Genomic DNA, 11793 nt, shown 5'->3' with positions numbered 1-11793 from the left:
ATTATCCTATATTATTTTAAAATTCTACAAACTTCAAAGTGTTTTCTTTCCAATGGTACCAATTACATGCGTATCCTGGCTTCAGGGCCTGAACTACAGGCAGTTTACTTTGGGCACGTCATTCAGACAGGAAGTGGAGAAAGAAAACGCTTTTGCAATTATGTTAGCACAGCTGAAAACTGTTGTTCTGATTAAAGAAGCAATAAAACTGGCCTTCTTTAGACTAGTTGGGTATCTGGAGCATCAGCAGATGTGGGTTCGATTACAGGCTCAAATGGCCAGAAACAGAGATCTTTCTTCTGAAACTCGTCAGTCTATTCTTGTTCTGAGAAAGGAAGGCTATTCCATGTGAGAAATTGCCAAGAAGTCCTCATCAAGAGGATAAGTACGTTAGACTGTCTGGTTTGAGAAACAGATGCCTCACAAGTCCTCATCTGGCAGCTTCATTAAATAGTACCCGCAAAACACCAGACGGAAAGGACGCATCCCTGAAAGGACGCCTCCTTTGTCACCTCCTAGAGACCTAACCACATAATTCTCTCTTCATAATGTAGTCTAATTCAGGTGTATGGCCTAATCATTCTGATAGATGGCGCCCCAATGCCATACATTCATTGTTACCTCAACGGCTCTAGTCCTAGGGTTTTGTCTAGAAGGGATACAGCTTTTGTCAAAATTGACTTTTTGTAGCAGGTTTAGGATAACTTAAGCAGCAGGTTAGGAGAAAGAACGTAGCAAGTTAGGAGAATTAGGTTTAGGTTAGGAAAAGACTTAGGGTTAAGGTTAGCTAAAATGCTAAAATAAATAAACTTTTGACTTCAAATTTGACAAAAGCTGTAATCATACTAGACATGACCTAGTCCTAACGCTCGGACAAAGCCAGCCAGGTAGGCCGGGCAAGTGATATAAATACTGCACATTCATATCAAACATTGCCAAATGTGACTTTGCCCTCTCTCTTTTGATCTTTTTTGACTAATTTTATACCAATCAGATATTTTGACCAATCAGATCAGATCAGATCTCTCAAAAAGAGCTGATGTAAATAGATGTGATGTCAAAAGACCAATTAGTGGAAAAAATATCAAAATGTGCATGCCTTTGTAAACACACCTTTACTGGCCTCCTCTCACCCTCAATGGCTCAGACACCAGTGGACTAGATAAGTTGTAACACGGTGGAACTATTATTTGAATGGATGGATGAGGTGTAAACTCACGAAGTTGGCTATTTCAATACAGTAAGGCACACTATTTTCCTGAATACCTCAATGAGGACTTATAAATGGACAGGTAGCCTACCTTTCGCTTTGAAGACGAGGATGAAGAGCTTCAGTTAAAACATCTTCTCTTTTCTGACGACAGGTAATGTGCCATTAGGGTTGTAATATTGAGTGCTTTAGAGGAAAATGCAGACCTCTGTAGCGACACCATTTGATTTGTTACATTGACTATTAAAAGGTGTGTACTGTACAGGTTGTGTTCAATGCATTATCATGCTATTTCCGTATTCAGTGCATGAAGTATAAAACATATTTCCATTGTCACCATGTTTGAGGGCAATATGTTTTAACTGGCACCATAATACAATGAATTGTTGACAGCTAAAATGTGCATGCTTATTATTTGACTCAGTCAGTTCAATTGTTTGTGTGTGGCCTTTTTCAGCAAGACCCTGTAATGTGCAGTTTGTGGAAAGTCCCAGTTCTCTTTACATGGGTTGGATTAGTTTTGTGTATACAGTAAGCTATGGTGTCATTTGTGTAGCCTACCACACCACAACCTACTCTAAATTATAACACTTTGTGTTTGCAGAGAGAAACCCCCAGCCTGAGAACATCCACATCTCTTCTCTAACTCCCAGTCTTCCCACAGGCCAGGAGCCAACGCATGGAGAAGGTAAGGGAGCATTAGAAATAGAACAGTAAAGTGTACTATGATAGGAGCAGGTTCGGTTACGTTGGCTGGTTGTTTCAGCGGGAGTCCAAAAGACAACACAGAAGTTAGGGTTTGCATGACAAACACATCTCAGAAACCAAACCAGTTATCAGGAATCAAGGTCGCCTCCCTACCACTGAGGAAGTACAGTTCCCGCTCAGCCCAGTCAAAACTGTTCGCTGCTCTGGCTCCCCAATGGTGGAACAAACTCCCTCTAGTGGAGACCCAGGACCTCTCTTCCGGGCCATACCCCTCCCAGTCAACCATGTACTGGAATCCCCAGCCCAGAGGTCGAGTATTCTGGAGGCGTCTCACCATGTATGCCAGTCGGCCGTTGATGAGACGAGGGAGGGGTGGGCATGGAAACAGGTGACAAGGAGCAGTTAGACATGGTTTTAACTCCAAACACAGAAAAGGTAGGAAAAATACAGAGGGGAAGGGGCAACAGAGGACGAACAGCAGAGGGGCTATTGATCTTGGAGCAGGGGGAAAAGGTCTCGGCTAGTAGCCACGGTACTATAGCAGCGTGCCAGCGCCTCAGGCTTGACCTTCTTGGATACCGGTCGGTGCTGCTGAAGAGAAGTCGCCCGGGCCTTACTGAACCCCTCCCGGAGGTCCTGGTACTCTGCTGAGCAGGGTCCGGGCAAATGTCCAAGCCCCCAGGAAGATGTCCTGGGGCAGGCAGAGCTGACTTCAGGCAATGAGAGTGGCAGGACAGGCTCCAGCCCATGTTGGCACCAGTAGCCCAGTCAATGGAGGGATTGTGTCGCTGGAGCCAAGAGAATCCCAATACCATGGGAATCTGCAGAGACTCAACCAGCAGGAATTGGATCGTCTCGCTGTGGTTCCCCGACACTCGTAGGTTTACGGGGGTGGTCTGGTGGGTGACCCGACCTATAGAGCGCCCATCCAGCACTCTAACACCCATGGAAATGGAGAGGGGTTGAGTGGGGATGCCCAGCTCGGACATCCCGAGTCGATGAGTACCTGGAGAGACTTGGAATGGTCGCCCCCACAGCAGGGTGGCATGGAGAGGTGGGTAAGTAAGGGGAGAAGAATAATTATCTTTAAGACCCACCAGAGTACTCACTCCAATGAATGTGATGGGTCTCTTGCAGGGACAGGTAGACACATAATGACTGAAAGTACCGCAATACAGACAACTCTGGGTGTTCAGTCTGCGTACGCATTCGGCTGGAGGCAGCCTAGCCCTGCCGAGCTGCATCGGCTCAGGAAGAGGCAACTCAGCGGTCTTCGGAGTCTTTTGGAGGAACTCGGGTAAGCTCGGATCCTCTCGGATAATTCCGGAGTTCATCAGATGCAAGAAGGGATCCTTGAGTGAGCGATTGGGACCGTGATCAGACCACTTCTCCCTACTACATTCCCATAACCATCCATGGATCTGGAAGGTTAAGGGGTTGAGTGAGTTGAGATCCATCGGTAGTTCCCGGGCTCGTCCTTTACCCCCACCGATAATCTGTGCAGGAACGCATCGAACAGCGCTTCTGGGTTCCAGGTACCCTACGCTGCACCGCATAGAGCCTCAAACTTCTCACCTCCCTCACAAATACCTCCAGACTGAGCAGGTGCCGGATTATTGATCCCACACCGCCGTGGCCCAGGCGAGTGCCCTACCGGACTTCAGCATAATAATGTACGCTATCTTTGAGCGGTCCGATGGGAACGAAGAAGGCTGCAGCTGGAAAAGGAGGGAGCATTGAGAGCAAAAGGCCTGGCAGGTTCTGGAATCTCCATCGTAGCACTCTGGGGGAGTTCCCGGGAAACTGGGGTGATGGCGCTGCTATCAGCTGGGTTACTGAGGGGCTGGGAGGTTACCGTCATTGTAGGCTGCCTAGTAGGCAAGCAAAGGAATTGCTCCCGCAAAGCATCTAATGCTAGGTCGTGATGTTCGACCACGTCCTGGAACCCTTCCATCAGACCACGAAGCATCTCCTTGTGTCTACCAATGAGGGCTCCTTGGGAGGAGATGGCATTGCAGAGCTGGTCCAACACAGGTATAAATACACAAGGGATAATGGGGAAGATGGCCAATACCTGGAGGGGGTGGAGACAAGCACAAGGACAATAATCACCAATCTTATGTACATTACAATGTAACCTGCCTGCCTTGTAGCAGTGATTATAAACTCAGCAAAAAAAGAAACCGCCTCTCACGGTCAACTGTGATATTTTTCAGCAAACTTAACATGTGTAAATATTTGTATGAACATACAAGATTCAATAACTGAGACATAAACAGACATGTTAGTAATATAAATGGAAAAATGTGTCCCTGAACAAAGGGGGTGGGTGAAAATCAAAAGTTACAGTCAGTATCTGGTGTGGCCACTCCTCCTCATGGACTGCACCAGATTTGCCAGTTCTTGCTGTGAGATGTTACCCCATTCTTCCACCAAGGCACCTGCAAGTTCCTGGACATTTCTGGGGGGAATGGCCCTAGCCCTCACCCTCCGATCCAACAAGTCCCAGACGTGCTCAATGGGATTGAGATCTGGGGTCTTCACTGGCCATGGTAGAACACTGACATTCCTGTCTTGCAGGAAATCACACACAGAACGAGCAGTATGGCTGGTGACATTGTCATGCTGGAGGGTCATGTCAGGATGAGCCTGCAGGAAGGGTACCACATGAGGAAGGAGGATGTCTTCCCTGTAATGCACAGCGTTGAGATTGCCTGCAATGACAACATGCTCAGTCTGATGATGCTGTGACACACCGCCCCAGACCATGACGGTCCCTCCACCTCCAAATCGATCCTGTTCCAGAGTACAGGCCTCGGTGTAACGCTCATTACTTTGACAATAAACGCGAATCCGACCATCACCCTTGGTGAGACAAAACCGCGACTCGTCAGTGAAGAGCGCTTTTTGCCAGCCCTGTCTGGTTCAGCGACGGTGGGTTTGTGCCCATAGGCAACGTTGTTGCCGGTGATGTCTGGTAAGGACCTTCCTTGCAACAGGCCTACAAGCCCTCAGTCCAGCCTCTCTCAGCCTATTGTGGACAGTCTGAGCACTGATTGAGGGACTGTGCATTCCTGGTGTAACTCGGGCAGTTGTTGTTGCCATCCTGTGCCTGTCTCGCAGGTGTGATGTTCGGATGTACTGATCCTGTGCAGGTGTTGTTACACGTGGTCTGCCACTGCAAGGATGATCAGCTGTCTGTCCTGTCTCCCTGTAGCGCTGTCTTAGGCGTCTCACAGTACGAACATTGCAATTTATTGCCCTGGCAACATCTGCAGTCCTCATGCCTCCTTGCAGCATGCCTAAGGCACGTTCACACAGATGAGCAGGGACCCTGGGCATCTTTCTTTTGGTGCTTTTCAGAGTCAGTAGATAGGCCTCTTTAGTGTCCTAAGTTTTCATAACTGTGACCTTAATTTCCTACCGTCTGTAATCTGTTTGTGTCTTAACAACCGTTCCACAGGTGCATGTTCATGAATTGTTTATGGTTCATTGAACAAGCATGGGAAACCGTGTTTAAACCCTTTACAATGAAGATCTGTGAAGTTATGTGGATTTGTATGAATTATCTTTGAAAGACAGGGTCCTGAAAAAGGGATTTTCTTTTTTTCTGAGTTTATATGTGCTCTCTGAGTGGATAAACATTGTAGTGCCCTCTGTTTGTTCAGGGACAAGTTGTAGTGCCCCCCTTTGTTCAGGGACACATTATTCCATTTCTGTTGGTCACGCCCTGACCATAGAGAGCTGTTTATTCTCTATGTTGGTTGGGGCGTGACAGTGACTAGGGTGGGTTATCTAGGTGATTATTGATCTATGTTGGCCTGGTATGGTTCCCAATCAGAGACAGCTGTTTATCGTTGTCTCTGATTGGGGATCATATTTTGGCAGCCATTTTCCCATTGTGCTTTGTTGTGGGATTTTGTCTAGGTATACTTGCCAGTGACCATTATATCAGCGTCACGTTTCATTTGTGAGCTTTATTGTTTTTGTTCTTTGAGTTTTTCTCTTCCTAATTAAAAGGATGGAAACTCCTTATAACGATCGTGACAACATGTCTGTGGAACTTGTTCAGTTTATGTCTCAGTTGTTGAATCTTGTTATGTTCATATAAATATTTACACATGTTAAGTTTGCTGAAAATAAACGCAGTGAGACAGTGAGAGGATGTTTCTTTTTTTGCTGAGTTTATTTTATTTCAATGCTGTGTTGCTTCTAGACGTTGTTGTTGACGTTAATTAACATGTCTTGTGGCTCTTGATTTCAGCATGAAGTCTGTAAATCAACACACATTCCTCATCTAGATCTGTTCCTGTTGAACAATTAGACACTGCAGGTGAACATCTTCAAAGGGTTAAGGCTGCCCTTTCACCCTCAGGCTGAATGCCAACATTCAGGTTTTTCCTGGTGTAGGCACATTGTCTTAAGTCAGAGAGCGTGTTGATTCCACCTGCACTGATCGTTTAAGGGATGAGCGTCTGTAGGAGTGACACAATCTGATGTAAGACAATGAATGGGTGTAGGCTAGGTGTGTTCTAGCCTGGGACAACCATGACTGGGACCTACTCAGGATAGTTTGTCATGGAGGATTGTGCAAGAACTCATTCATTTATTCATTCAAGGTCAATTGAATTGAGCGATGAGATCCTCTTAGACTCACCTATAACTCTGCCCTATTTACACGTCAACCCCTGGATCAATTAGATGTATTGATCTGTTAATTGTTGTCTGTCGATGACTAAATAATACCAGGTATCAGGCTGTGGAGTGTTTGTGATGGTAAGAAGATAAAATGACAGTGTCTCAGCTCTCTCATCACCACTAACATCATATAAAACCTTACAGTAGCTAAATGAAAATCAGAGTTAAAGATTTTGAACCCAGTCTCGTCCCTACAGAGCTTTCTGAACCTACACTTGTCCCATTTCTCTCGGGTGTTGCTGACCCGCTCCATTGCCATCACGCCCATCCTTCTGGTAGCCAACATCAAGGACGTCACCTATGAACGACTTCCTCAACGTGTTGCAGAGCATGCAGGTTTTTTGTTTAAAAATAAATCAACTTCTTTAAGCAGATGAGTCAGGTCAGACAGCAGATCCCCTTTATCTAGTTTCATGTCCACACCCCAGCTCAACCCTTACTCTATCCTCAACCCTAACCCTCAACCCTAATCCTAACCCCCCATGCCTACACTAGGGTGACCACATGTCCCACATTGTGTGGGGAAGTCCTGCATTTTGTCCCTTTGTCCTGTGTCCTACAACCAAATAATCATATCCCGCATTTGATCAACAAATTCAAACACCACTACTTGAGAAAAAAAGGTTGATTTGTCCCGTATTTCAGTCAGACATTCCAACCAGTCTCTTGCAGTCACATTTGGCTTTATGAAAGGATATACACTGCTCAAAAAATAAAGGGAACACTTAGCCAACACAATGTAACTCCATGTCAATCACACCTCTGTGAAATCAAACTGTCCACTTAGGAAGCAACACTGATTGACAATACATTTCACATGCTGTTGTGCAAATGGAATAGACAACAGGTGGAAATTCTAGGCAATTAGCAAGACACCCCCAATAAAGGAGTGGTTCTGCAGGTGGTGACCACAGACCACTTCTCAGTTCCTATGCTTCCTGGCTGATGTTTTGGTCACTTTTGAATGCTGGCGGTGCTTTCACTCTAGTGGTAGCATGAGATGGAGTCCCACACAAGTGGCTCAGGTAGTGCATCTCATCCAGGATGGCACATCAATGCGAGCTGTGGCAAGAAGGTTTGCTGTGTCTGTCAGCGTAGTGTCCAGAGCTTGGAGGCGCTACCAGGAGACAGGCCTGTACATCAGGAGATGTGGAGGAGGCCGTAGGAGGGCAACAACCCAGCAGCAGGACCGCTACCTCCGCCTTTGTGCAAGGAGGAGCAGGAGGAGCACTGCCAGAGCCCTGCAAAATGACCTCCAGCAGGCCACAAATGTGCATGTGTCTGCTCAAACGGTCAGAAACAGACTCCATGAGGGTGGTATGAGGGCCCGACATCCACAGGTGGGGGTTGTGCTTACAGCCCAACACCGTGCAGGACGTTTGGCATTTGCCAGAGAACACCAAGATTGGCGCCCTATGCTCTTCACAGATGAAAGCAGGTTCACACTGAGCACATATGACAGACGTGACAGAGTCTGGAGACGCCTTGGAGAACGTTCTGCTGCCTGCAACATCCTCCAGCATGACCGGTTTGGCGGTGGGTCAGTCATGGTGTGGGTTGGCATTTCTTTGGGGGGCCGCACAGCCCTTCATGTGCTCGCCAGAGGTAGGCTGACTGCCATTAGGTACCAAGATGAGATCCTCAGACCCCTTGTGAGACCATATGCTGGTGCGGTTGGCCCTGGGTTCCTCCTAATACAAGACAATGCTAGACCTCATGTGGCTGGAGTGTGTCAGCAGTTCCTACAAGAGGAAGGCATTGATGCTATGGACTGGCCCACCCATTCCCCTCAGGAGACCATCTGCCACCTCATCAGGAGCATGCCCAGGCGTTGTAGGGAGGTCATACAGGCACGTGAAGGCCACACACACTACTGATCCTCATTTTGACTTGATTTAAGGACATTACATCAAAGTTGGATCAGCCTGTAGTGTGGTTTTCCACTTTAATTTTGAGTGTGACTCCAAATCCAGACCTCCATGGGTTGATAAATTTGATTTCCATTGATAATTTTTGTGTGATTTTGTTGTCAGCACATTCAACTATGTAAAGAAAAAAGTATTTAATAAGAATAGTTCATTCATTCAGATCTATGATGTGTTATTTTAGTGTTCCCTTTATATTTTTGAGCTGTTTATATCATACGGATATGGTACTGGTGATGTTAAACACTTCTTCAATCGTTGTTGAGATCTGACATTCTTTGCAGCGCAAGACGAGTTATAGGCGGCCAATGTCATAGACCTATCATTAACCGATCACGTTTCTCAAATCCTTTCTGGATAAATACCAGCTAAACTTGGAGAGGACAGTTATGCATAACTATTAAAAAAAGTGTGCTTCTGATGAGAAGCTAGAAAAGTAAGTAAATAGTCAGATTAGACTGAAAGATAGGTGATTTAGTCAAATTTGTGAGGCTCTCCAGACTCCATGCTCCATGATTTCTTCCGGCGCCGACAGAGATGGCCACCTCGCTTCGCGTTCCTAGGAAACTATGCAGTATTTTGTTTTTTACGTGTTATTTCTTACATTGGTACCCCAGGTAATCTTAGGTTTCATTACATACAGTCGGGAGGATATACTGAATATAAGAGCAACGTCAACTCACCATCATTACGACCAGGAATATGACTCTCCCGAAGCGGATCCTGTGTTTTGCCTTCCACCCAGGACAATGGATCGGATCCCAGCCGGCGACCCTAAACAACGATGCCATAAAAGGGGCAAACGAGGCGGTCTTCTGGTCAGGCTCCGGAGACGGGAACATCGCGCACCACTCCCTAGAATACTACTCACCAATGTCCAGTCTCTTGACAACAAGGTTGATGAAATCCGAGCAAGGGTAGCATTCCAGAGAGACATCAGAGACTGTAACATTCTTTGCTTCACGGAAACATGGCTCACTCGAGAGACGCTAACGGAGTTAGTGCAGCCAGCTGGTTTCTTCACTCATCACGCCGACAGAAACAAGCATCTTTCTGGTAAGAAGAGGGGCGGGGGGGGGTATACCCTATGATTAACAAGACGTGGCGTGATCATAACAACATACAGGAACTCAAGTCCTTCTGTTTACTTGATTTAGAATTCCTCACAATCAAATGTCGACCGCATTATCTACCAAGGGAATTCGCTTTGATTATAATCACAGCCGTATATATTCCCCCCCAAGCAGACACATCGATGGCCCTGAACGAACTTTATTTGACTCTATGTAAACTGGAAACCACATATCCTGAGGCTGCATTCATTGTAGCTGGGGATTTTAACAAGGCTAATCTGAAAACAAGACTCCCTAAATTCTATCAGCAAATCGATTGCGCAACCAGGGCTGGTAAAACCCTGAATCATTGTTATTCTAACTTCCGCGACGCATATAAAGCCCTCCCCTGCCCTCCTTTCGGAAAAGCTGACCACGACTCCATTTTGTTTCTTACAGCCTACAGACAGAGACTAAAACAAGAAGCTCCTGTGCTCAGGTCTGTTCAACGCTGGTTCGACCAATCTGATTCCACGCTTCAAAACTGCTTCGATCACGTGGATAGGGATATGTTCCGCATTGTGTCCAACAACAACATTGACGAATACGCTCATTCGGTGAGCGAGTTCATTAGAAAGTGCATTGACGATGTTATACCCACAGCAACGATTAAAACATTCCCAAACCAGAAACCGTGGATTAATGGCAGCATTCGCGCGAAACTGAAAGCGTGAACCACTGCTTTTAACCAGGGCAAAGTGACCGGAAACATGACCGAATACAAACAGTGTAGCTATTCCCTCTGCAAGGCAATCAAACAAGCTAAGCGTAAGTATAGAGACAAAGTAGAGTCACAATTCAACGGCTCAATCACAAGAGGTTTGTGGCAGGGTCTACAGTCAATCACGGATTACAAAAAGAAAACCAGCCCCTTCGCGGAGCAGGATGTCTTGCTCCCAGACAGACTAAATAACTTTTTTGCCAGCTTTGAGGACAATACAGTGCCACTGACACGGCCCGCTACCAAAACCTGCGGACTCTCCTTCACTGCAGCTGACGTGAGTAAAACATTTGAACTTGTTAACCCTCGCAAAGCTGCAGGCCCAGACGGCATCCCCAGCCGTGTTCTCAGAGCATGCGCAGACCAGCTGGCTGGTGTATTTACGGACATATTCAATCAAGCCTTATCTAAGTCTGTTGTTCCCACATGCTTCAAGAGGGGCACCATTGTTCCTGTTCCCAAGAAAGCTAAGGTAACTGAGCTAAACGACTACCACCGTAGCACTCACTTCCGTCATCATGAAGTGCTTTGAGAGACTAGTCAAGGACCATATCACCTCCACTCTACCTGACACCCTAGACCCACTTAAATTTGCTTACCGCCCCAATAGGTCCACAGACGACAGAATCGCAACCACACTGCACACTGCCCTAACCTCTTAACACTAGGGCTCAATACTGCCCCATTTGGAGGAAGTGCGTGCCCATAGTAAACTGAAAATATTTTTTCCCAAAATTGCTAATATATGCATATAATAATTATTATTGAATAGAAAACACTCTAAAGTTTCTAAAACCGTTAAAATGATGTCTGTATGTAAAGCAGAACTCTCAGGGCAGCCTTTCTCCCAAACTCTCTCTTGTCAAGAGAAAAGTTGGGTCAACTTTGACGTCATCGCCCCCACCCTTCCCAGGCAGCTACCGATCTGGGAACAGTATGTATGTGTTCAGCTCGATGCCTGCTTTCAAATGGCGCGTTCATTGTGAGAATCTCGCGAGCCCTCGTCCTTTGGCAGGCTAAAATGTTCGGGTCACTCTCAAATACATGCACTCTATTGCGCGCGGTCGATTTTGGGGCATTTTCTTTTCCAAGAAACACCAATTGAAGGCGGTTTGTCTGTTCGCGCTGATCATTGTTTTACATGTTAAAAACATCATAAAGCTCGATTCTGCACATAGTTTGACCAGTTTAGTCGACATATAATATGTAATTTTGAAGTTTTGATGCGCAAGAGTGCGGGACCAGAAGTCATTTTGGGTGCATTTCAGCTGAAGCTGTTAGCATATGCTAATACAGAGACACACAACTTGAAACTAAACGATGTATTGGGTAAGTATGACTCCTTCTACGTCTTCTGATCGAAGAACATCAAAGGTAAGGGAATATTTATGTGGTTATTTTGGGTTTCTGTGGACTCCA

This window comes from Oncorhynchus gorbuscha, linkage group LG03, assembly GCF_021184085.1.
Source record: "Oncorhynchus gorbuscha isolate QuinsamMale2020 ecotype Even-year linkage group LG03, OgorEven_v1.0, whole genome shotgun sequence".
In the NCBI taxonomy this organism is placed as follows: domain Eukaryota; kingdom Metazoa; phylum Chordata; class Actinopteri; order Salmoniformes; family Salmonidae; genus Oncorhynchus; species Oncorhynchus gorbuscha.
Note: the sequence above shows the minus strand (reverse complement) of the source record.